We start from the raw sequence: 24095 nt of genomic DNA, 5'->3' as shown, positions 1-24095 counted from the left end.
GTGCCCATGACTTGGTCAATCTTTGTAAAGAAATAAAATAAAAGACAGCTCCAAAAGGAGTCTATTTATCTCCCCCAGGCATTCAATTTTCAGTGAGCAGTAACTGTGACCCAGCAAAGCACGGTGTCTAGTAACGGGCCTCAGTCCCAGAATATGATCTCCCATCCACATGCATTTATGCAGAATTGCTCATCTTACTCTGTAAATAAGAGAGTTGCTTCTGAGGGGCTCTCGTCTGGGGAACCTGTTTTCCATGAAACCCTTCCCCATACATTAGGACTCCAGGCCCCGCCCTGTCCTCCCACACCCAGGTGCCTTTACCCAGCAGAGGTTCCGGGAACGATTTCCTTTCTGGTGGAACACACCCGGGAGAGGCTGGGGGTTCCTGATTCCTGGGTGAAGGGAAATAGTTTTCCTTTGGAGCTACTTTTCTACAGAAATGTATTAGTGAGCAGATTAAAGTCTCCTCACTTTCTAATAAAATCATTACCACTTTAGATCCAAACTGGTAATGGGAGTCCATGGGTGACCCGATATTGCAACAGCTTTCAGAAGTTTGTATCACACTAGTTACTATATACGTGTGCACAAAGGTGAGCGGAGATACACATACACACACACACACACACACACACACACGCACACACACACACACAGGAAGAGAGAGAGGGGTGCGGGCAGAGAGTCACTCAGGATTGACACTGTCTCAGAAAAGAGGTAACATCCGAGTCCCCCTTGCCTTTTCTCCATTATGATCAAAGGTACAACAGGCACAAAAGTGATAGGCCTTGTGAAAAATGGAACGAACATACATAGTGAAAAACGGAACGAACATACATAGTGACTCAACCTCAGAGATCCCTTGGGACCAATCACGATGGGTGACAACTCCTCATCTTGGGTTTCCAAATATAGCTGTACCGTCACCAACCCAAGGTGTAAGCGATGGTATGGCATTTCAGAAGGGAAAACAGGGAACAGAAATGCTGGGTGAACAAGCAATAGGCAATGTATAGGGAAGACTTCAAAAACAAGTCATGAGAAAATGTGATTAAGAGGAGAAAGAATTACTTCGCAGTACTTCTATATAGGCAAAGAGGAGGGTATCAGTGTTTGAGATGAATATTATACCACCAGGGATCAAAGAAGTCAATTTCCAAAGTCTTAAGGAGCCTCTTTCAGGCCATACTCAGTCAGCACAGGTAACTTTAAAGGATAAAACTAAATCACAACAACAAACTCAACTCTGCCATTCGATCATCTTCAAACAGCAGGGTCCACAATTGAATACTTTTGAGAGTTCAAGTGTGGGTGAGTCCTCACCACTACCAGAGACCATTGTTGAGCCAAGCTACTGACCCCACATGCCATGCTGTAGGACAGAAAACAGTGGAGCATCTTATTGCGGGCACAATTACGGAGCCAGCTCAGAGCTTGGGACCCAAGTCACACACCTGCCTCAATGTACAAATGTGTCCTTCGAAGCCACAGAGAATGAAGCCCTTTCAGCCCCAAAACCTTCAGGCAAGGGATCCAATCAAATTCTCCATATGGATTTGAGGTCAGGGTTCAAATCCCTAAAGGGTCTCTTACAGACCCCGTGAGCCAGCCCACACCTCTGAAGAACCAGAAACAAAACTGGCCACGTGCAACTGTAAGTCCCAGGATCCCTCTGACTTTGTCTTCTAAACCATGTAAAGGGCCCCCGACCATCGACAAGTCCTTGTGAAGAATACACACACGAGAACGCTTTATAAACTATACTGGGCTTAGACGGAGGAAAGAATTATAGATTTTCACCAAGGGAAGAGTTGCATTAAAAAAAAAAAAAGATGATTTTCAAAAGCAACTTCACATGTCATTCTTAAAAAACAATGAAAGCTTTGCTGCAGTTGAATAAAAGCCTTTTAAAAGTAAGGTTTGGGGTTGTCCCCACATTAGGAGGACAGTTCTATTCACGACAGTGAATCGCCCACCTCAGTTAGAGTCTGACCTCCGGGTCAGGGTTTGCGTTCCAACTATGAAATCTGTCCCTCACCAATAGCATCTGGCATGAAGACATCTACAGTGCATCGCCTTGCAATGGCGTCCATTTGTGCCAACCCAGAGCAGGACCTGTGCAACTCCCACTCCTGGGCCTCGCTCCTGTGGCATGCAGACAGCATCCACTCCGCTGGAAGAATCCTTGCTCTGCTTATCCAGACAGTCAGGTGAGCAAAGTCAGCCCTAAAGCAAAAGCAAGACAGGAGGCATTCCTTCTCTCCTACCCGACAAAGACCGCTGCCTCCTAGGATAGGGGTGCAGCAGAGCTGAGTGTTTTTATAAGATAGTGAATAATATACAGGGTATTTATGAGAATTAGAAGAAAGGGTTCCGTTTCAGTAGAACAATTTTTAAAAACATACCTCGTTTCCTGAGTGACCAGCCCTGGACCAGAGTCTCTAAAGTGTTTCCCTTGGTCTACAAGGTTCTTGTCTGTCAAGTGCCCATGGACCTGAGGAAGCCCCTCGTGGAGTTTGTGCTCATCCCTTGGTCATGCCGGCCACTCGCACACATTTGCCCTTGACTTCTCTCTGCCAGGAAGGTCCTCTCATCAATTCTCATCCACTTTTTCTTTTTTTTTAACCTGGAAAACTCCTATTCATCCTTCAAGATCCAACAAAGTCAGCCCCTTAAGTGGAGTCTTCTCCCCACTTTCATCCTTGCTTCATTCTTGACTCCTCAGAGGCTTGCCCGATGCCTAGCACATAGTAGGTGCTTATATCTGTTGCTTAAATGAATGAATCAGTCTTTTAAGCCCCCACAGCACTTTGTACTTATCTTGATGAGCTTCACAGTGCTCCCTGCTGGAACATATATCACCTTGTACTATAAATGTGAATTCTTAGAGTAGAGGGTTTGAGCCTTTTAAGATCTGCATCCCTCAAATCCTGCACAGAACTTGGCAGAGCCTGAGTGTTTATAATGCGCCTGCTGAACTAAAGGCATCCAAAACAGAGATCTAAAAGAGCGAGCTGCTTCAAAATCTTTATTTTCAGCAAACTGTTCCACACCCGACACTCAGCAGACTGAAAATCCTTAGGTGAAAGGTCTCACTAGGGCTGATGGTTTTCCCTAGGAAGAGAACCTGCTCAGATGGTTCATATCCTGCTCCTCCTGAGCCTGCGCCATTGACCTTATTCTGAAGGATAGAGGAGGCAGGCCATAGGACACAGAAGGCACTGCAGACAGGATTAGGTTTCCATACTTCCCTCTCTTTAAACTTTGTTGACTGTAGCTTTAAATATTTATAACCAGTGCAGGAAGTTGGGCTGGAATGGAGAAGAGGGGAGAGGAGGATCTGGTTCCCTCTGACTCACGATGCTAGCAGACTGTGCTTTCGCACTGTTCTTCTCCTAAAGACTGGAGCTCCCAAATGTCAGCCCCATGCACGGCCGGTGGCGGGGACTGTGTGGGGATCTTAAATGATGTTTTTGTTTTCATCCATAAGCTGTTTTTCCTATTCTAAGGGATGTGCTATTGACCCAGTCACGGCACACAGACACAATGCGGAAAATTGTCACTCGACCCGTCCCTCCGCAGAGGGGCCCAGCCATTGCGTAAAAAGGCACAAAAAAGCTGTGCTTGGGGCCACAAATTCCAAGTCAATGTTGAGTGGGCTGGGCAGTTAGAAGTGGGATGCTCTGGAGAGATGATGGGTTTTGTGTCTCTCTTTTTGGGGGGAGGGGGATGGGGGAGTGAGGGAGAGACGAAATCTTCCAGATATAGCCTGCCCGATACTTCTCAGCATAAATACCACAAGGAAGATAAGTCCCAACAATCACCACTCTTTATGCAGAATCTCTGGCAAACGGCTTCCAACTCAGAGAGTTTTCAAATATGCATCGCCCCACCGCAATATGCTCTCCCCACACCATCTCCAGCTACTGGATTTTGTTTAGGATCATCTTCATGATTTGCACTTATTTTGTAAGCAACGTGAGGACCGGCTCCAAGAGAAAAGCTAATCAGGGCTCTACCCAGAGACCCTGCAATCGAAATCAGATGTGCTGAAGGAAAAATTCACGGAAACACAAAAAGGGAGGGACTCGTTGCTGATTTCAGAGCAGAGAGGAGGAGCTGACGGGAGGAAATCTTCACTGAGCAGAGGGTCTGCGGGAATTCCAGCTGTGCAATCGCCCATTGTATTTATCATGCATGAGGCAACATCTGTATGAAACACTGAACATTCCTGGGCCCTAAACATCAGAGCAAAGAAAGGGCGTTTGGGGAAGGGGGGTGAAAGAGCAAAATGGTTTGTGCTGCCTGTAAAGAGCTGTGAGTAACTAGTCAGATCGGGTGAAAGGAGACACTGACGCTCGGCTTTGTGTCTTTCAAGCAGTTCTGTCAAGCGTAGCGGGTTTAGTGAGCACCAGCTAAGTCACATGGCACGGAAAATAAAACAACACAAGCGAAACAGGGACATTGAACAATGACCCCTGGAGGTCGCCTTCACTTCTGGCTCAGCTCATGAGGTGCCACTTAGGTGAAAGTGTGACTTGGAATATAAAGTAATAAGAGACTTGTGAGTTATGGAATCGTGGAAGTAACAAGAAGATCTCCCACACCCCCTGAGGTGTGTGCCAACAACATGAATGACTGGAAAGAGCCCAAATAGTTTCAAACTCACAGATGGTACCTTATTAGCCCACTTATTCATTCCATGTGTTAGAAAGGAGCTTTTTAATCCAAAAAAAAAAAAAAAAATTGGAGACACTCATTCAGTCTACCATACGTTATATGATAGGTTAATGGGTGATGTCAAGTTAAACATTCTTTTATTAAAGATAAAAATGCCTTCAAAAGACAGCAAAGCCTAAACCATCCTCTGAAAAAACATAGCTCTGATGTTAGTAATCTTCTCCCTCATTTTTTAGCAATCTCTCCCTTTCCATTTCAAGTCCAGTTAAAATGGAACACTTAGTGATGAGAAAGTCTCATGAGGTTAGCTCACTCTTACCTGGTCTTCCTCTGGATTTTTTCTTATGTCTCTTTTCATGTATTTCTATGTGTACTTTTTGCATGATTAAAGACATACATAGTGTGTGTGGATAAAATGCACATTCTGGCCACAGACAGACACTAATAGTTGCTGTGTCCACTCACCCAAGTCAGATTGGAGAGAATCAGCACATTGTGAAGCTTTCGTTCGAAGGAATAAGGTGCATCAGAAAGATGATCTACTAAAGAATTCACTCAAAAAGAATCTCCAAAAACACCGTGCACCGTGTCACCAGCTAATGGTCCCATGCTTTATTCCATATAGCTGCCTCCTGCCTTTAAAAATAAAAACAGAAAGCTGTTCAATTTAAAAATTCAATTTATAAATTGCTCTGCTATGCTCTGTAACCACCATTAATAAATGATAATTGACTTTACTGTTCTGTAACCACCTTTGTTTCACTCGGGGATATGCAGTCGATTATCTAGCAATAATGACGGCCTCATGCTATGTTACTGCCTAATTTCACAGGCCCGAGGACATTTCCAGATAAAGAGAGAACGCCGGCAAAAATGGCAGTTTTCTCCCTTTATTTGAACTTGCCATCAGCGAGGGTGGGAGGGGGTCAGAGGCAGGAGCCACTGCTGTGTGCGTTCTTCTGCGTGGCAGCGTGCGTCTCCAGTGGGCGCGATCTGCCCGAGCAATTCACCCAAAGCGAGAAAGAACATCTTTAGTGATTGCGCGGCATCCCTTATCCAGCTGCTTGTAAACCGGCCTCCCTGACCCGCGACAACAAGGGAAATCAGGCGTTGGCACTGCGGAGGGAGAAGTTATGCGACTGTTTTACGAAGAATCCCAACCCCACCCCCAGGAGCTGCTTTTTCATTTCACTGCTGCCCTTTTCTCGTCACCCCCACCTGCCTCTGCATTCCCCAGCCGATGGACTTTTATCTTCTCACACAGAGGGCAGAGCCTGCCTCTTCCCGTTCTGCTCTAAAGGAAGATTTCTCCTGAAGGCTCTTATGAAATGTGGTGGCTGTGTCCTCGTTGAGAGGTGCCTCTACAGCACAGAGCGAAACGCTTGCTGGCAGGATGTCTGAGAGATTCCAGGGGTCATTGATTCTTGGTTTTTCCTCCCATTCTGAGTTACCATCAGCCATTTCAGAGGGTTCTATGGACTGAATTGTGTCCCCTTCCAAAAAAAAAAAAAAATCATATGTCGAAGTCCTAGTCCCTAATGTGATAGTATTTGGAGGAAGGGCCTTTGGGAGGTGATTAGGTTTAGCGAAGGTCATGGGGGGACATGATGGGATGAGTGACCTTATAACAACAGACACTGGAGAACTGTTCCCTCTCTGTTATTTACTCACACTGTCACCTCGGCGAGTATTTTCACTTCTTTGGACCTCAGTTTCCTCATCTGTTAAACACAAATGCATCCCCCTCCCCCCCCCCCCCCCCCCCCCCCCCCCCCCCCCCCGGCTCCTACCACAGAGGGCTGAATCAGAAATCATCGAAACAAAACTCATAAACATTTACCATAGTGCTGGGCATGAGTAAATTCTCAATAAATATAATCAAGATCCCCAGTGAGCTTGGAAATAAGGCTGTCCCGAGAAAGAACACAATAAGTAGCAGCACCTAAAGAAGAAAAAAAAAATACAATGAAATCCCTAGCGGCCATCGGGGCACCGACCACCTGGAGACAGGAAGGACACTGCACCCCCACCCCCACAAGGCATCTCGTCCCGCAGTGCAACATCCGCCCTCCACCACGCCGTGGTCTGAGACAAGTGCCAAAACCCAAACCTGCTGATGAATTTGATGATTCGGCTCTCTGACGTCCAAGTATGAGCTCATCCCCCTTCCTCACCCCACACGCCCAAACCCCGCTATCCACCAGTGACTCTGCTCTCGTTTCAGTATCAACATCTGGTCTCTCTAATTCTATCAACACCCAGACATATGGAAGGAACAACAAGACCCAGGGACGCGAACCATTATTTTTAAAAAACAAACCGGGTCCTAAATACCAAATGATTGCTAAAAGGGCACTTACTGAGGTTTATTAAGTACATAGAACATAAATCTGTTTGGCATGTAATTAATTCAAAATTACAGGAACACTAAATGTATAATTAAATCTACACGGAATGTTTAGGCCTTTAGCTGGCATTTACAAAGGAAGCTATGGGAAATTTATTAGCCAGAAATTTATTGCTCAAAATACTGGCAAATCATGAGTATGCTGATTGAAATCTAGCTTGCTGTCACTCTGCTGTTATGGGCCAATTAAAGGTTCAAAGCCTTGCAAACCAGTGGCCAAATAATAGTGCACTGCTAAGAATGGAGTTCGACAGTTACGACTAAGTTTGCCCTTTTCATTCAATATCAACAAGTGTTTTTATTCCCCCTGGATGATAAGCACACTATACAGCATTCCTTCAGTGTACTTAAGTACTTAATTGACATATTAAAATGTGATGTACAGGAGATCTGGTTAACATAAAAGCAATGTTGTATTTGGAATCCTCACCCACTGATAACCTTCACGGCATTTAGCCAGAATAAAGTATTTTCTCTGGCCTGCTAATTGAAGTCAAAAGTATAACATGAGAAATGTGCAAAATGAAAGACTCCAAAGTAATTCCAGAACCTTCTCTACTCCTTTCTAGGCTCTGCAGCGCTGGGCTAGAGGAACTGTCCAGTTGATGGTCCCACGGGTCAGCGTGGGTACAGATGCTCTGCGGTGCCCTTCAGGAAACAGCCTTAGTGATGCCACTTTCAAAAGCTCCTAGAAGGTTCTGCGAGTCAAACAAGCAGGTGGAGCACCACGCCGGCCAAACCCAGGGGAGACTGTGTTCCAGTGCTTCCGGTGGGCCCAGTCTCCAGCTCTTTATTTGATGACTTGGTCAGAAATATCACTGCCTGCAATTGCTGTGTTCGCAGTGGCTGGAGGTCCTAAGCACTAAGCTTGGAGAATAATCCTCTTTATCTTCGCATCAGGCGGGACTGGGGAGCCTCTTCGTTCCATCTGTGTTAGTTAGAACTGCGTTTGGGTGCAAGTAAGATAAAACCCAACCATAATATCTTCAAAAACAGGAATGTACCTTTTCTTCAACAACAAGGAACCTAGAGAAATGTGATCAGGGCTGGTGCAGAGACTCTACGACATTATGCCCCACCTTTCTCTATCATTCGCTCTGTCATTTCAGTATGTTCACTTATGACCTCGTGGCCACAGAATGGCTGCTGCAGCCCCACCTACCATTCCTGTACTCCAGTAGGGTTGAAGAAGGGAGACACTTTATCATCTGGCAGAAAAGATCATTGTGACAACACCAGTATTGGAAAAGCAAAAGAACTCTCAGGAACTCCATAGCAGGATTATACGTACATCTACCAATGGCCACTGTGCCGTGCTGCCACCTCTGGCTAGAAGGTGACACTTATAAAGCATGTTGCAAATAGAGATTGAGCTAATAGATTAACACAGACTACCACACTATCTCTTTTTCGTTCAGTCCCAGTGACAAGACATGCAGTGTTTGACATAGAGTGGGAACTCAATATACGTCAAATAAGTTTCTGAGACCCTCCAGAAACCACTTTCTCAGTCTATTCAACCTGACACTGTGTCAGACCCAGGCAATAGAGGGGTGAACGGGTCAAATACTTACTACTTCGGACCACAAAAAAATGTTTTGGGGGATGAAGAAGACAGGACCCTAGACTTGAAAGTGCTGACACCCTGGACTAGATTGTCCAGCAGAACTTTCTACGCTGATGGAGAGGTTCTCTACCTACCTGTGAAATGCGGCTTATGTGACTGAGGGACTGAATTTACTACTTTATTTAATTTTGATTAATTTTAAATTATATTCAAATAGCTGCATGTGGCTACTGTTCACCGTATTACACAATTCAAGTCTGGACATCATGCACACAAACATTAAAAAATCAGAGCTCTCATTTTAAAAGAAGTATGTCCAAATGTCATACTTCTTTTCTAGGGAGAGGGAGGGGAGAAATAAAAGAGATGGGTTATTTCATCGGAATTCCGTAAGATGGATAGGAGTTTGCCACTTGATAAAGGAAGCAGGATCAAAAGATGTGCAAACAGAGAGAAAACTGTGTGCAAAGAAGAAAGGAGGAATAGGAAGGTCAAGAGGGATCCTGAGCCAGAACCACCGGGAAAAGCCAGTCCCAAATTGCTGATGTGGAAACTGAGATAATCCATGTTCACTATCTTAAGTCGTTACATTCAAGAGTAAATTGTTACGCAGCAATAGCTAATTAATACAGGAAAAAACACCATATTATGTGTGTGCTGCTCACTTTCTTCTGTTACTAGTTATGGGGATGCAGAAGATGTCAGAGGTGATGCTGCAGCACATAAGGTAAGAAAGGCAGGCCTGTGGATACGTATATATGCTGAGCTGACCACTCCACACCCAGGAAAGCCCCAAAGGCTCTAGAGAGCCAGTGCTCCTGAGTGCTCCCAGCACTGACCAGCCCACGGCCTCGGATCCTGGAAGGCCATTTAATCTCAAAAGCAACATTTCAAAGAACATTAAATTACCCTCGCTCATTGCAGTCCCTCTGAACAATTATCTTTTCTGCCCAATAATAAGCCAAAAAGAATTTTAAAGGCAGAACTCGTGTTTTTAACTTCCATATGCCAAGCTGAGAAAAAAGCTTTATGCAAATGCAGCAAAAAAAATATATACCCCCCAAAAGTCATCATCATTAGGCTTATTTCAAAATCAGATCTAATATTAATTCCCAGGCAACAACACCCTTTGAAATGAAAAGACTTGATTACTCTATAGGAATTCTAATGAATAGCACCCACCACTCCCCCACCCATCCCCATCCTGCCTTCTCCAAGCATTTAAAGAATTCCTTTCTTCCTTTCTTTCTTTTCTTTTCCTTTCTTTCTTCTTTTTCTTTCTTCTTTCTTTCTTTCTTTCTTTCTTTCGTTCTTTTCTTTCCTTCCTTCCTTCCTTCCTTCCTTCCTTCCTTCCTTCCTTCCTTCCTTCCTTCCTCCCTCCCTCCCTCCCCCACTTCCTTCCTTTTTTAAAGTAAAATTATAAACAGTGAGGAAACACCAACTAGAAAACATTTTGGCTTTGGAACCAGAAGACCATAACTCTTGGGAGCCTGGAAGCAAAGACCAGAAAGCATAGTGGAAAAAGTAGAATGAGGTCATTGATTCCACAGGTTAATGCTTCTCAGCAAGACCTAGGGCCGGGATCATATCAGATATGGGGCCGGAGAAGAGGGGCTGGTTCTCTAGAACAAGGATGTCCACAGGGGTCATAAACACAAATGGGTTCAAAACAAACTGGGGAGGCAGAAAACCTAAGATAGTTGTTTAAATTCAGTGTCGTTTTTTAAATTGTTCTGATTTTTAAACCAAAAAAAAAAAAAAATGGTTAGGCAGACAGATACAACAAGCAAGTGTCAGCAGTAACATCTTGGTATCCATAGGCCAGAAGAATTTTCACCTGCATCTCTCCTCTGTTCCTTCATTAAGTTTCCTGAAATAATGAGACATCAGAACTGAAGGGTCCCAGCTATGATGAGACGTAAATTTCCCCCCCCCCACCTTTCACAAATGAGGAAATTGAGGCTGGAGGGGAAGGTGACTCACCACAAACTATATGTATGTATGTTGACCCAGCTGGGAGAGAAGCCAGGGCTCCTAGTATTAGTTCAGTTCTCTCCTGGCAAGTCAGAAGCGTGAACCCAGTGCTCCCTGGGTCCAGGCTCAGAGAGGTTTCAACACAACAAAGGATTATTATTCACAAAAGCCGTGTGTGAAGTGCTAATTTCTTCTGATTAGAGAATCTTAAGAGATGCTTCTTGGTTCTAATTGATATGGCCCTTTTAGAAAATCCACCCCAAACTACTTTGGTTCCGAGAATAAGACAGACAGGTATAAATTTTATTCAAATGAAGCTCTGTCAACATTCCCATGAGGCCAAACGATCTTGGGGAATTATCGATGAGGTGGTTCTACCAGCTATGGGATTGGACGAGTTCAAGAATCTTTGAGAAAGGATTCGATGGGTAAAGGTGCCTGTTACTCCAAGCCTCCAAGCCTGCAGCCTTCTCTGTGCCTTGCCGAAGAGGAAGGATTTTTCCATTTTCTTTCTTCAACTGAAAAATTAATGTGCACATGTGGGAAAATGAAAACCTAACAGTAACACATACAAAGAAGTGAAGTCTCCATCAGACTCCCAAACCCAGGCCCCAACACTGTGGAGAGCTCCATTTTCTTTCCATCAAGGGCAACGTTCCAAACTCATTCTATCGCCTTCGGTATTTTTCACTCAACAAAAGAGCTTTGAGATCTTTCCATGTCATTGTATAGGGATCCACTTAATTCTTTTTTCGCAAGTTCATAATATCCCATTGTTTCGATGTACAATCATTTATGTACCATTCTCTTATTAATGAGCATCCTGGTTGTTTGTAGTCTTTTGTTTCTCAAATCCATGCTGAACGAACAGTCTCATACGCAGGACTGGAGGATAAATTCCTCATAGTAGACACGCTTGCTTGTGCGTGATGGGCATTTAAAAATCAGAGACCAGATTTTAAGGCGGCCCAGTAATTACAGCGCCTCTAGAAACCATTTCCCTCTCAGCTTGTCTTCTTTTTCCAGCTTCCTCCAGCCCCCTTGACCCACCCTCCTGCCTCCACAGTACTGCCATACTGTCTCCTTCACTAGGTCAAAAGTTCCTCTGAGAAGCAAACCCCTAGTCCCTCAGAGTCCCACTGGATGAAACTGCATCCCTTTACAGAGAAACATCGTTTATCGTACGTCTGCTAAAAGAATCCACAGCCTAGACAGATGATGGAGTAAACAGCAAGCACTTAAAAAGAGTCTCATAGTTTTTTCAATGAGTTTTACTCTCAACCCTTTTAACAGGAAAATATGAGAACTCTCCTTTCTTGAGTGCAGAGAGAAATGCCTTCCTTTAGGTCACTCCGGTGACCCTGCAGGTACAGAGCGAGAAGCAGACCTAGACCCTCATAGGACAGTGGCTATGGTGTGTGCATGTCTGTGCACGCGTGTGTGTGTGTGTGCGCGCGCGCGCGCACGCACGTGCAGGTACCGAGCACAAATCAAGCCATTTCATAAACTACAAAAAACAAAAGTACACAGCCAGTGACCTTCCAAAGAACCCCGTGTCCCCCTAGCAAATGTTGTCGGCAGGACTGCCTGGTGCACTCTTGTTCCAGGCTGATTGGAGCTGTCACAGGCACAGTGCATCTCCCGATGGCAGCTCACTGTACGCCAGGCAAGCTCTATACAGACACCCAACCTGAGAATTCACTCTGGCTGGGACCCGGGACCTTACTCCTCCAAGGGATGAGTCTGCAGGACGGAAGGAATCATAGCAGCTGAAATCACAACAGCCTATGCTGAGGACCAAGTAAGTGTCAAGCACAATCCTAAGTGCTCTGCACATCTGATCGCCACCCAATGGTGTTGGTACTAACATTATCCACATTTGCGGAGGAGGAAACCAAGGCACAGAGGTTGAGTAGCTTCAGAGTCATACAGCAAGTATTTGTCAGATGAGGAATAGGTCTCCAAGCCCATGGCTATTTCCCACTAACCTGGGGGTCTGTCTATACTGCAGGCACTGCTCTGAGCAATCCATAATATCTCTCTGGTGGCCTTCCCAGCAGCCCCACGAGGCAGCAACCATGAATAACTCCATTTGCCAGTGAGGACACAGCAGGTCACCTCAAAGAGCCTGTGCAAGATCCCGCTGCTAGTAACTGGGAAGCTAGGGAACCCAGATGCCCTTCAGCTCCAAAGCCCGTGCTTGGAGCCATCACTCTGCACCACCTCTGATCCCACTGGCCCTCGCCTACAACAAGCTGCCCTTGCATTTTACACTTAAACCACAAGTGGCATCTTGCACCTGATTTGGGGACCTTAGCAAACATCAGCCAGCCTCAAGGGTTTGTGAAACCTTTTGTTTTTAAAATGTTCAGGGTCTAACATTACAGATATACAGACAAACGAGACGATCGGAAATGCAATACTTAGAACAGAGGCCACCGACTGGCCCCCAGTTCCCAAGAGACAATACTAATACGTATCACTTCATCAGTGCTTATTGCTAGATATTGTTCTAAGTACCTCTGAAAAACTTTTAATCCTCCCGATAATCTTCCAAAGCTGGTAGCACTGTCTTCATTTTATAGAGGAGATGAGGCACAGAGAGGTTCAGTAAGCTGCCCAGAGTCACACAGTCTGCGAGGGCAAGGCCAAGATTCAAAGCCAGGCATCTGCTTCTAAAGCAGAGTTACCAGACTTAGCAAATTACCAAACAAAACAAAACAAAACAAAACCACCTAAAAGACAAATAATTGTTCTGCTCCACAGCCTGCATGTTTCACACCGTACGCTTCCCTGCACGTGTGACCAGCACAGTGTCTGATGTGCTCACCTTCGCTGGGGACCCTGAGCGGGGAAGATGCTCACAGCCTGCTGCATCCTCCCAGACCACACCAAGGCAGTGAGGCCCTCTCTCCAGACCGGTTTTTCACATCTGAGGGTACGAGGTATAAACACACATCACTGGCTCCACAGAGAGCCCCCTCCCAGCCCCCATGTAGTTTGTGATGCTAAAGAGAGGGACTTCACCTCTAAACCATAGAGTTCGTCTCAGCGGCCAGTGGCTTGTTTCCTCTGCCCTGGAAATGAGGTTTGGAATAAAGCTGCAGCCGCTTTATTTTGGATTCGCAGAAGTAGATAAGGCTGATGCTTCCCCTTGAGCTTGGACCTTCCTCCCCTTCCTCAAGGAGTCCCGAGCATCAACCCTGAGCTTCAACCTGGGCTATGGGTGCAGGAATAGGTAAAGCTCCTATAAAAATAATGAAATAGAAAGAGCCTGTGTGGATGTGTATGGGGAGAGGGCCAGCAGAGATTTGTTTGTTTGGTTGGTTGGTTTTTTTTTGGGGGGGGGGGTGCGGGGAGTGGGGGAAAGGTGGACCGTGGATAAACCCTCAAAACAATCAAAAGCCAGTTAAAAGCAAAAGGCAGCTCAGAGAGAGACAGACTCTAGATATTTACAGGGCCTGCTGTAGCATGTGTGTGTGAATCCAGATGTGAATTTCGAGATTGCCATTTGGGGTGCTTCTTGGGGCTAAGAACCATGAAGACACACGTCCCCCCTGCGGTTTTATGACCATGTTTAGCAATGAGTGATGCTGAAGGAACGGATCATTCTGCAGAAAACGCCCAGGCTTCGAAGCCTCTGCCTCCCTCCTCCCCAGAGCGGGGCTGACAGACTCCTCTTCGCCCCCCAATTTTCTATTTCCACAAAAGGGATTCTCAGCAAAACAGCATCCTGGCCACAGGTAATCCCGGGCCTCTTTCTCTTTAAATAGCTTCTTTGTAACCACAAACATGTATGTTTTTCATAAAGCTCTGAAAATTGTACTAGGCCCTGGGGAGGTACCAAGTGGAAAAGCGGGTGCTGGGAGATTAGAACCCCGCTCCTCCAGAGGTACAATGTGCTGTTTGTAACAATTATAATAATACACCTGTACCACCATTGTCAGTGCGGACCAGCCACACGGGGGCTCATTAGTGTTGTATTAGGGCTGCATGGGGAAACAGATAATGGCCCATAATGAAAAATGCCAAATTTTCTATATAATAAAAATGAACTTGATTAATGAAAATCACTTTCAGGGAAAGAGTTACAGCGTTGTTAGAAATAAAAAATGATGTATTAATCCGACATTCTTACAGATGGTCCCAACCTCCTGACAACTGCTATTCATTTGAGATGCTATTAGCATGCATAATTATGCTAATTAAGTTGTAATTAAGCACCAATTCTTCAGAGGGCTTTTTTTGTCTATCATTTAATACAACTCAGTTGCAAAGAGTGCTTAAAGCTTTGTACAGTGTTTCATTCAAAAGGGGTTCCCAAATTTCTTAGCAAAGATTTAGCAGCTGAGCCATGGATAGGAGCTATAATCCTTGTTTTGGTTAAAGAAAAGTCAGTAAATACCAGCGGGGTCTGCCAGTTGTTGATAAAATAATGAACGCTTTCTGCTAAAATAAGCACAGTTCAAACCAGGGCAATTACAATGAGAACAAAATGTATAATTATCAGTCGTGATAGAACCATTGTCCTATTACATGGTCGGTTTTATTCTTTTTATTTGAAAAAAGGGGACTTAAGGAGTACATTCAATGAGAAATAATTAGAGAAAATGGCATTCAATATTTTATTAAAAGTAAAATAAATCAGAAAGCTGACGATACCTCCTGGGGGAGTGAGTGTGAGCGGAGAAGGAATCGGTGATTTTGTTTCCAGTTCCTCAAAGGCTATTGAGATAAACATTTTAAAAAGAACATCATAAAATGATAAAGTGCACATAAAATGGTTTCTTCAACTCCACTGTCTACAGACGCAAAACCAGATTTGTTTTTAGCAGAGAATTTAAACTGGCAATTCCGAGGACTTATGTTTACCCGCCAGTTTGACCGAATTCTACCATTTTTGTTCCCAAATATTTATTGTGTATAAGTATGTTGGATGCAGATCTAAATTTGGGTTGTTTTTTTTTTTTCTCGCTAGTTTGGCTGTGAGGAAGCCAGAAACAGCCTCAGAGCTTAGAACAAAGGATAAAGGCCTTGAGAAGAGTGTTTTAAAGAGGGGCCGGCACGGGTCCATTTTCCTGGGAAGCCGGTACCCTGCTCACCTTCCTTTCAAAACGGAAAATGGTTTCCATGAGCTGCCTTGTCATCTTTATTCTCTCCTGAGCTGAAGGTGCAGAATCAATAAATGCACCTCTGAGAAGCCCTGATCTCTACATTTAACTTTCAATGACTTATTTAAAAGAAAACCAAGAGCCTACACCGATGCAGTCCCATCTCCCAATGGCCACATGAAAACTCGACCAGCTGAAGTTAAAGAAAGAGCTCCAGGAGGGAACATTTGCAATACTGTCAGGAAAAATCTTGGCAGCTCATCTCTTTTCCTCTTTCTATATGGGAAGAGTACATATATACATACTTTTAAAAAGAGTATATATATATGTAAATATGTACTCTTTCTTTTAAATGCACTCTTTCGCTTTCTTTTTTGCATTTAATTTTACTTTAAGCCTCTAGAAAACTTAGTCCTCAGGGGGTACCTTCACTATCTCTGCCTGTAGTTCAGAACAGGAAGGAAGGAACTTACAGAAAAACATTGCACTGGAAGTCAGGAGCCGCAGCTCCTGGCCTGCCTCAGCCACAGCGTAACATTTAGCAAATGGTTTAACAAAGTGTCCTCATTTGTAAAATGAAGTACCCTCTTCCCACTCTGGAGGGCTCACGTGGAAGGATCACATAGGGCAATAAGTGCAAAGACAAAGTGAACACAATGGACCGCTAGACCAATGTGTGGTACCTCCACTCAACAGAGATGTTGGGTATTACTGTGCCTCCTCTGATGCTGAATGTCCAGGTTGTCCATGCCATGAACACAGGTAGACATTCATTCATTCATTCATTCAACAACTGTTTATTATGCATTTATAATATGCTCTGCAGAGTTTAGGTGCCGGGATATAGCTATGACCAAGCTGCCACATTAAAATAAGGTGCCACACATAAGTACTATGAAAAAAATAAAACTGAGTGATACCGTAGAGTGACTGGAGTCAGGGAGTTGCTTTTGATAGTGTGGTCAGGAAAATCCTTTCTGAGATGCTGACATTTGAGCAAAATCAGGAATAAGATAAAGTCGGCGATAAGAGCCTGCTTCACAAAGGACATCTCAGGCAGAGTGAAATGTTCTAGCTGTGCACAGACCCTAAAGCAGAAATGAACTTGGCAGGTTGAGGGATGGAAAGGAGATGCCACGAAACACCAAACGAGTTGGATAATGGAAGCTCATGGGGTCAGAGAAGTAAAAGTCCTTGTATAAGGCCACGAGCTGCTGCTCTTGACTTACAGGTCACGTCGTATAAGTCCTTGCAAATATGATAAGGAGCTTAGATTTCTTCCTAAGTGCAATGAGAAGACATTGGGTTTTTTCCAGTCAAGTAGTGATATGTTCACCTTGGCTTTCTAGAGGGTGCTGGGGCACACGTGAGCAAGAGGTAAGTAGAGTTTGGAAGCTCCTGCAGTTAATACAGGCAGGAGACAAAGGAGGAGGTGGCGGCAATGGGGAGAAGTGGTTGGATAGAGGACATATTTCAGGTATAGAGCTAACAGTACTGACCACATATACACAGGACAGGTGGACTCAGTCACACACTGCAAAATAGCTCTAAGAATATTTCTGTTTTACCATGTTACCACTTTTATTACTTACATGTCCTATATTAGAACTGAAGAAAAACACTGGCCAGACAATCTCAGGCACAATATCTAAGAGTTGGAAGTAAATCTGATACAATGGGAACAACAGATCTCCCATCAATGGCCCCAGAGGAAGGCATGGAGGCATTCCCAACCTACCTAAGGTACTTGTAACATATATATGAAATACTAAGGCCCAGCAACTGTAGATGGTATTCCATGGGAGGACTGAGAACTGATGGAAAGTAAAGGGCTTCAAAAGAAGAAAATAGTAACTTGCTTGCTGGAAAGACCACTGGCATATAGAGGAAGGAGCAATTAAATGATTGCCTTCAATAAGTAGAAAAAACAATAACCAGGAAAGGAAAGAGTTAAAATTCTTCGAAAAAAAATAAGATGATATGAACAAGTTAGTCATTGAAGTTCTGTTTATAATAGCGAAAAACTAGAAGCAACATATATGTCTATGGGCATGTGGCTAGTTGGATAAACTAATATGCAGTTATAAAAAGGAATAAAATATATGCAGCTATGGAGTGATTATCAGAGAATATTGTTAATTTTTAAAATGCAAGAAGTAGAAAAGATGTAGAGTATATTATCTTTATTTAAGAAAGGAACGAGTATATGTGAGTGAATTTGCTTACAATTAAAAACTGTGCCTGTATTTCTTTTAAGGTGCCACGTAGGGATAAGGAAAGAATAGGGTGCAGGTTTGAGATAAAAGCTAGACTTCTTCGAATATATCTTGTTTTGCAGACATGCCTCTGGAACTATGAAAACGTTATACCAAGTTGTATTAAAATCTTTAATCAGAATAAGAAAGAGCATTTCAAATTTGAAAACTAAATGAAACAAAGAACCTAACTGTAATATAATATCATCAAGAGACATTATTTCAAGTGACTTTAAAATACAGTAATTTCCTCTTGAGTCTCAAATGCATATGTCCTAAGGTCAAAAAGAACCACAAACAAATACTTGTTTTGAGTATTTATATTGTTAGTATCAACTCATTATGTACTTGTTCTTAAAAATATGTTTCCTAGAGCTAACTGCAGAAACGTCCTGTGCATAATGACCAACCTGATACAAAGAACACCCCCGGTATCCAGACTCTGGTCTCAAAATATCGTTTCTTACTGATAGGAAGCACTTGCTCCTGGGAGAAACAGCTAGTTACAGATCTAGTGCAGGAAATAAACAAGATGAGTCAGAGACAAGCAAGAAGGCATGAGTCACCAAGACTTCTGGGATCACATCAAAAGGACTCAGAAGCCAACTTGAAGGAACTTCCATTGACCAAAGATGGGAAAATCTGAGCATAAAAAGAATAATATCTGTCATTGATTGAAACACATTGATCATTTTAAAATGCATGTGTTCACAATGATATTCTTTTAAAAATTTTGTCATTGCTATGGTTTGAATGTTTGTACCCCTCGACTAAAAATATTCATATTTTGAAATCCCAATACCTAGTATAATGGCATTAGAAGGTGGGAAGGGGGTCTTTGAGAGGTGCTTAAGTTATGAGGAAAAGAGCCCTCATGATGGGATTAGTCTTCTCATAAAAGATACTCCACAGAGCTCCCTAGTCCCTTCTACCATGTGACAATACAAAAGAAGTCTGAGACCAGAAGATGGCCTTCAACTGGACATGCTAGCACCCTGATCTCAGGCTTCTAGCTTCCAGAACTGTGAGAAATAAATTTCTGTTGTTTATGAGCCACGCGGTTTGTGGAGGATGCTAGAAAACTAACTCATTATATTGAAAACTGGAAAACAAAGAGGAGAAAAATCAAGTATTTACCCTCTCTTTCCTATATGAATTCTACCTCAGGGCAAATTTAAAAGAATTAAATAGAGAGGAGAAGAAAAGTTCTTGTCTAAAGAATTCCAGGTAAAAAATAAAAAATAAAAAAAGATCATCATCACTGTGTAACCTTGAACAAAATGATGGATCTGGGCAATGATTATCAATGGCCAATTAAGTAAGCTATTAAGGGTAAAGCTAGTGGGGAATTTTATAAAAGGATGGAGTGAGTTGACCATATAAAACCTACCGAAAAATTTTAATGTCACCGAAAGAGATACAAGCAGATGTTACACCCCTACTGATAGAAATACTCAACACCTCCTGGGAGATATAGATTTAAAGAGAGAATCAAAAAGAATCAGCAAGTTATGGGTGATTGGCTCATCAAATGTTATCTATATCCCAGCTACCCCAGGTATTATACACAGACTTCTGGTACCCTGATGGCTTTCATGACCCTACTTAGCAGAAAGGATATCATGATCAAGCAGATTCTTATCCTAGGAATGCAAGGATGGTTCAAATGATACAGCTAAAATATTTGATAAAATTTAATACTCGTTCAAGAAAAAAATCTAAAGGAGCTAGAAATAGAAGGAAAATTTTTAACCTGATGCCAAATGATGTCTAAAACCCTGCTGTAAAATCCATAGTTAATTGTAAAATATTAGAAACATTGTTGTTAACATCAGGAAAAAGGCAAATAAGTTCTAAATAACCACTTTTATTCCACTATTCTAGAGATTTTAGTTCATGAGTAGGCCAAGAAACAGAAGTAAGACTTAAAAATTAGAAATAAAAAAGAAGATATTGCTTTTATATACAAATTATATATCATCCTAAGAATTATACAGGAAAACAAAACTACCAGAAGTAAAAGGATAATTTAGCAAGATGTCTGGATAAAAGTTCAAAATAAAAATAAATAAATAACATTGCTATAAACCAACACTAACCAATTAGAAATTATTATAGAAAAAATTCAAGGTACTCAATTACTATTAAAGAACGAAGCTGTTAAAATGTACCTGACTTGTGGGGAAATATAATAAAAATCACTGAAAGATATAAAAATGTATAAATGAAGAAATATATTACATTTATAAATTAAAAAATTAATACCATCAAAAATTCAAGTCTCTCCAAATTAATATACAAATACAGTTACAATTAAAATCCCAACAGGATTTTTCATGGAGTTGACAAACATATCCTAAAATTTATACTGAAGGAGGAAGATGCAAGAATGCAAAGACAAGTGTGAAGAATAATAAGAGAAAACTGTTCCAATATACATTGCTGTATGGTGATGCTGACAGTTGATGCTGACTGGTGCCTGACAGGTTGGGCTGTTGGCTACAACACCAATACTTGGCTCCTTTGCAGAGTTGCTTGGCTTACTTACAGCATGGTGACTGGGTTGTAAAAGTAAGTGTCCCAAGAGAGCTGGGTAAAAGCTGCATCACATTTTAGGATCTAGCCTTAAAAGTCACATAACATCACTTTCACCACATCCTAATAGTTACAAATAACTGGTAAAACTTCTCAGAATCAAAAGGTAGAAAACTGGACCTCTCGATAAGTTTTAAATCCACCACAGCTATGTTCTCATAAGCTATGATATTTAAACTATAGCAATTAAGAATGACTCAGGGATAGCTAGACAGAACATGAAATGATGGGATGGGATGTGATGGGATGGGGTGGGGTGGGGTGGGATGGGATGGGATGAGGTGGAACAGAATGAAGAACCAAGAAACAGAATCACATGTACATGGATACTTGATATAAAAAGGGTTGACATTACCAACTGGTAAGGAAATGATGGACTATTTATTAAAATGTGCTGCTACAAATGGTATTCACATAGCATGATAAATAAAATTAGATACCTATTTTATACAACGGAAAAATAAACTCTAGGTGAAATAAATGTATAAAATGTAAAAACAAAATCAAAACTTTAACAAGCAGAAATTATAAAATAATATAGTTAACTCAATGATATGGAATTATTTCTTAAATAAGACATCAAAAAGCACAAATCATAAAGAAACAGATTGTGAATTTTAACTAAAAGTAAATCTTAGTTTCTATATAACTAAATAAACAATTATCATGAAAAATAGGTTCCAGGCTGGGAGAATGCCTTTAATTCACAATTGGTTAGCATTGGAATACATAAAGGATGTTTAATAATCAATAAGGAAAAGGCAAAAATACTCGATAGAAAAGTTAGTAAAAGCTACAAGAATTCAATTCATAAAAAAGGAAATATGAATAATCAAAAAATACATGAAAATTTCTTCGATGTATCCATTTGTCAAAAAAAAGTGATTGAAACAACTATAAAAATACCATTTTCACCCAAAAGATTGGCATCTTTTTTTAAATGATGATGTCAAATGCTGGAAGGATCCTGCAGACACTACTGATAAAGATATATTTTGGCAATCTGATAGCATCTAGTAATGTTAAAAACACCCAAATCTTGCTAACCAGTAACCCCATTTCTCTAAGATATGTACTTCAGATAAATGCTCACGCACATATACAAGAAGAAATTAACAAATGTGTTAATGGTTTGTGAGAGCAAAATAAATAAATACATAAATGAATAAGAGAAAAACACCTAACTCTTCACCAGAAAAGCAATTATAAATTACGTTATATTCAATAAATATAACAAAAAATAAATAATAAAAAATTCAGCACCTAAAATGAAAGAACTTCATTAATAAGTATGTTAAATTTTAAAAGCAAGTTGCAGAAAGAGAAGCACTTGGATAATATACCACTAGTGCTTATGTAGGAACTGTATAAAATTATGGAAGGGAAGGATATTTGCCAAGTTTTCTCTGGGGTGAGGGGAAAGGAAATGAGGCTGGTGAGGAGTACAAAGGGGGCTTCGACAGTATCTCTCCCATTTTACGTAATAATAATAATTTATAAAAATAAAAATCTGAAGCAAAAATGTCAAGATATTAAACATTATTATTTCTAATTAGCAGATGGGAGTATTTATTATATTACTTATACAATTAACTCACATAAACTAAACATGTTAAGTGCCAATAAATTTAGTTATTGAACTCTTGGTGGCAAGTATAAGAAACTCAAGTCAAGGAGATTAAATAAAAATGGAATATTTTGACTCACAGAATCCCAGAACAGTTCAAAAGACCAAGCACTAGGAAGCAGAGATTTGCGGTAGATCTCAGAAACAAACTCAAACCAAGAAACATGAGTGCCACTAGGATTCTCTCACCCACTCTGGTGTCCACACCTTTCTGCATGTGAAACTACTATGATTACTACGACCGCCACTACTGCTGCAGCTGCCACCACTAACGGCAGTGAACATTTATATAGCGCTTACTGTGTGCACATTAATGATCGAAGCACTTTATATTTATTAACCAATCTAATCCTCAGAACAGTATTTTATGGATGAAGAAATTGAGGCGCAGAAAGGCGAAATGACTTGCCCAAGTCATACAGCTAATAAAGAGTAAAACCAAGAATGAAACCCAGGCAGGCATATTTATTCCTGATCACTAGAAACTGATTTTCATCACCTTGTACAAATATGAGTATTGAGTATTCTTAATATATTTTTTTTCCATCTCATACTCTGCACTACTGGAGAAAGACAGATGCTCTTTCTGGCCCCACATTTAAAAATCCAGGGGGTGGGGTTGTAATTAACTTATCTTGGGTCAGGTGCTCCTTTTGGACCAATCAATCATCTATGGCCCGTAGAGGGCAGTGGTAGGGGTATAAGAATCATGGAACAAAATGGAAGTTTCTACAGAAACCACAAAGTTGGAGCAGGCAAAGAAATTAGCAGAAAAAAAATAAAGACTGGGTTTCTTCAGGCAGTGGAGGAAAGTGAGGATCGGAGACTGAGTAGACAAATAACAGATGCCCACCACATTTTAGCATCATATTAAATGTGGTGTTTATTGTTTTTATACTTCTCTGTTTTATCTAAAATGCGTACAATGAGCATGTGTTGTTTTATAACTTTAACAAATTAAGTTCTTTCAGGGGCTGCCCCTCCTCCGAATTCTTCTCCTCTTGTTCCCTTTTCTCCACCCTAGAAATGGATTCCGGCACATTGTGTTGGTGGGTGAATGGAGTCAGTGTCTCCTACACAGTCCCGGAATTCCTCCTGAGAAGCTGAAAATGCTCTTTGTAAACATCCCATTGTGAAGAAATTAGGAAAGTTATTTAGAGGTCATGTTTAAAAGTTGTTTTAAATGACTAATTAAATGTCTTATTTTCCTTATTTTGGAATCAGGGTGATAGAACTGAAAAAAAAACAGTATGTTGCAGACACACAGACTTAGGCTCAAATCTTGGCTGTGACAGTAACAGGGAAATAATTTTTGAACATTTCTTAATCTTGCTTATTTAACTTCATGGTTTTTCAAATTGGATGAATAATAACAACCTCATAGGATTGTGTGTGGAGTGGGGGGTGGGTATTTGAAGGGAGGACATCAAAATGGACATCAAATTGGTCCAGGTGTCAAGGTAACCATAGGTTTGTATGAGAATTTGTCAGTAGTCCAGAGAGCATCAGTGGTCTTCCAGAAACTGATCATGTAACTGAAGATGCATTTCTAGGCTATTTTTCTCTCTTTGTTCTAGGGAAACGGTAAAGGCCCCTCATAAGTGTACTCTGAGAGAGAATATTGGCCCTGGCAAAGGAATCTCTCCATGGTGTCCTCGCCTAGCATTCTTTCCAGAAAATAATAAATGTTTTTATTTATCATGTGTTAAAGAATTTATTGATGTGCTAAAGAACATCCTCCGAGTTGTCTGAAACTGGGGTCCCAGGAAGAGACTCCTGCTACCCTTCTCAGCTAGGTTTCAGCCCAAGCGCATTAACAATGAGCTCTCTTGAACACTAATTTCTTTCTGCTACATCAGAGAGATGACTAGATAGAAAG

The 24095-nt window shown here is 41.8% G+C and overlaps 1 long non-coding RNA gene across 1 annotated transcript in view; it reads right to left on the bottom strand.

Moving 5' to 3' along the window:
- The window catches only part of LOC111737625, a 137758-nt gene that overhangs the window by 11911 nt on the left and 101752 nt on the right, over window positions 1–24095 (bottom strand). The window contains exons 3-4 of the long non-coding RNA XR_002779486.1: window positions 6521–6622; window positions 5146–6173 (exon numbers count right to left, since the gene is read on the bottom strand). This is a non-coding gene — a long non-coding RNA (uncharacterized LOC111737625). The remainder of the gene's footprint in view (window positions 1–5145; window positions 6174–6520; window positions 6623–24095) is intronic.

This window comes from Pteropus vampyrus, unplaced genomic scaffold, assembly GCF_000151845.1.
Source record: "Pteropus vampyrus isolate Shadow unplaced genomic scaffold, Pvam_2.0 Scaffold29, whole genome shotgun sequence".
In the NCBI taxonomy this organism is placed as follows: Eukaryota; Metazoa; Chordata; class Mammalia; order Chiroptera; family Pteropodidae; genus Pteropus; species Pteropus vampyrus.
Note: the sequence above shows the minus strand (reverse complement) of the source record. Positions and strands in the feature narration are given on the sequence as shown.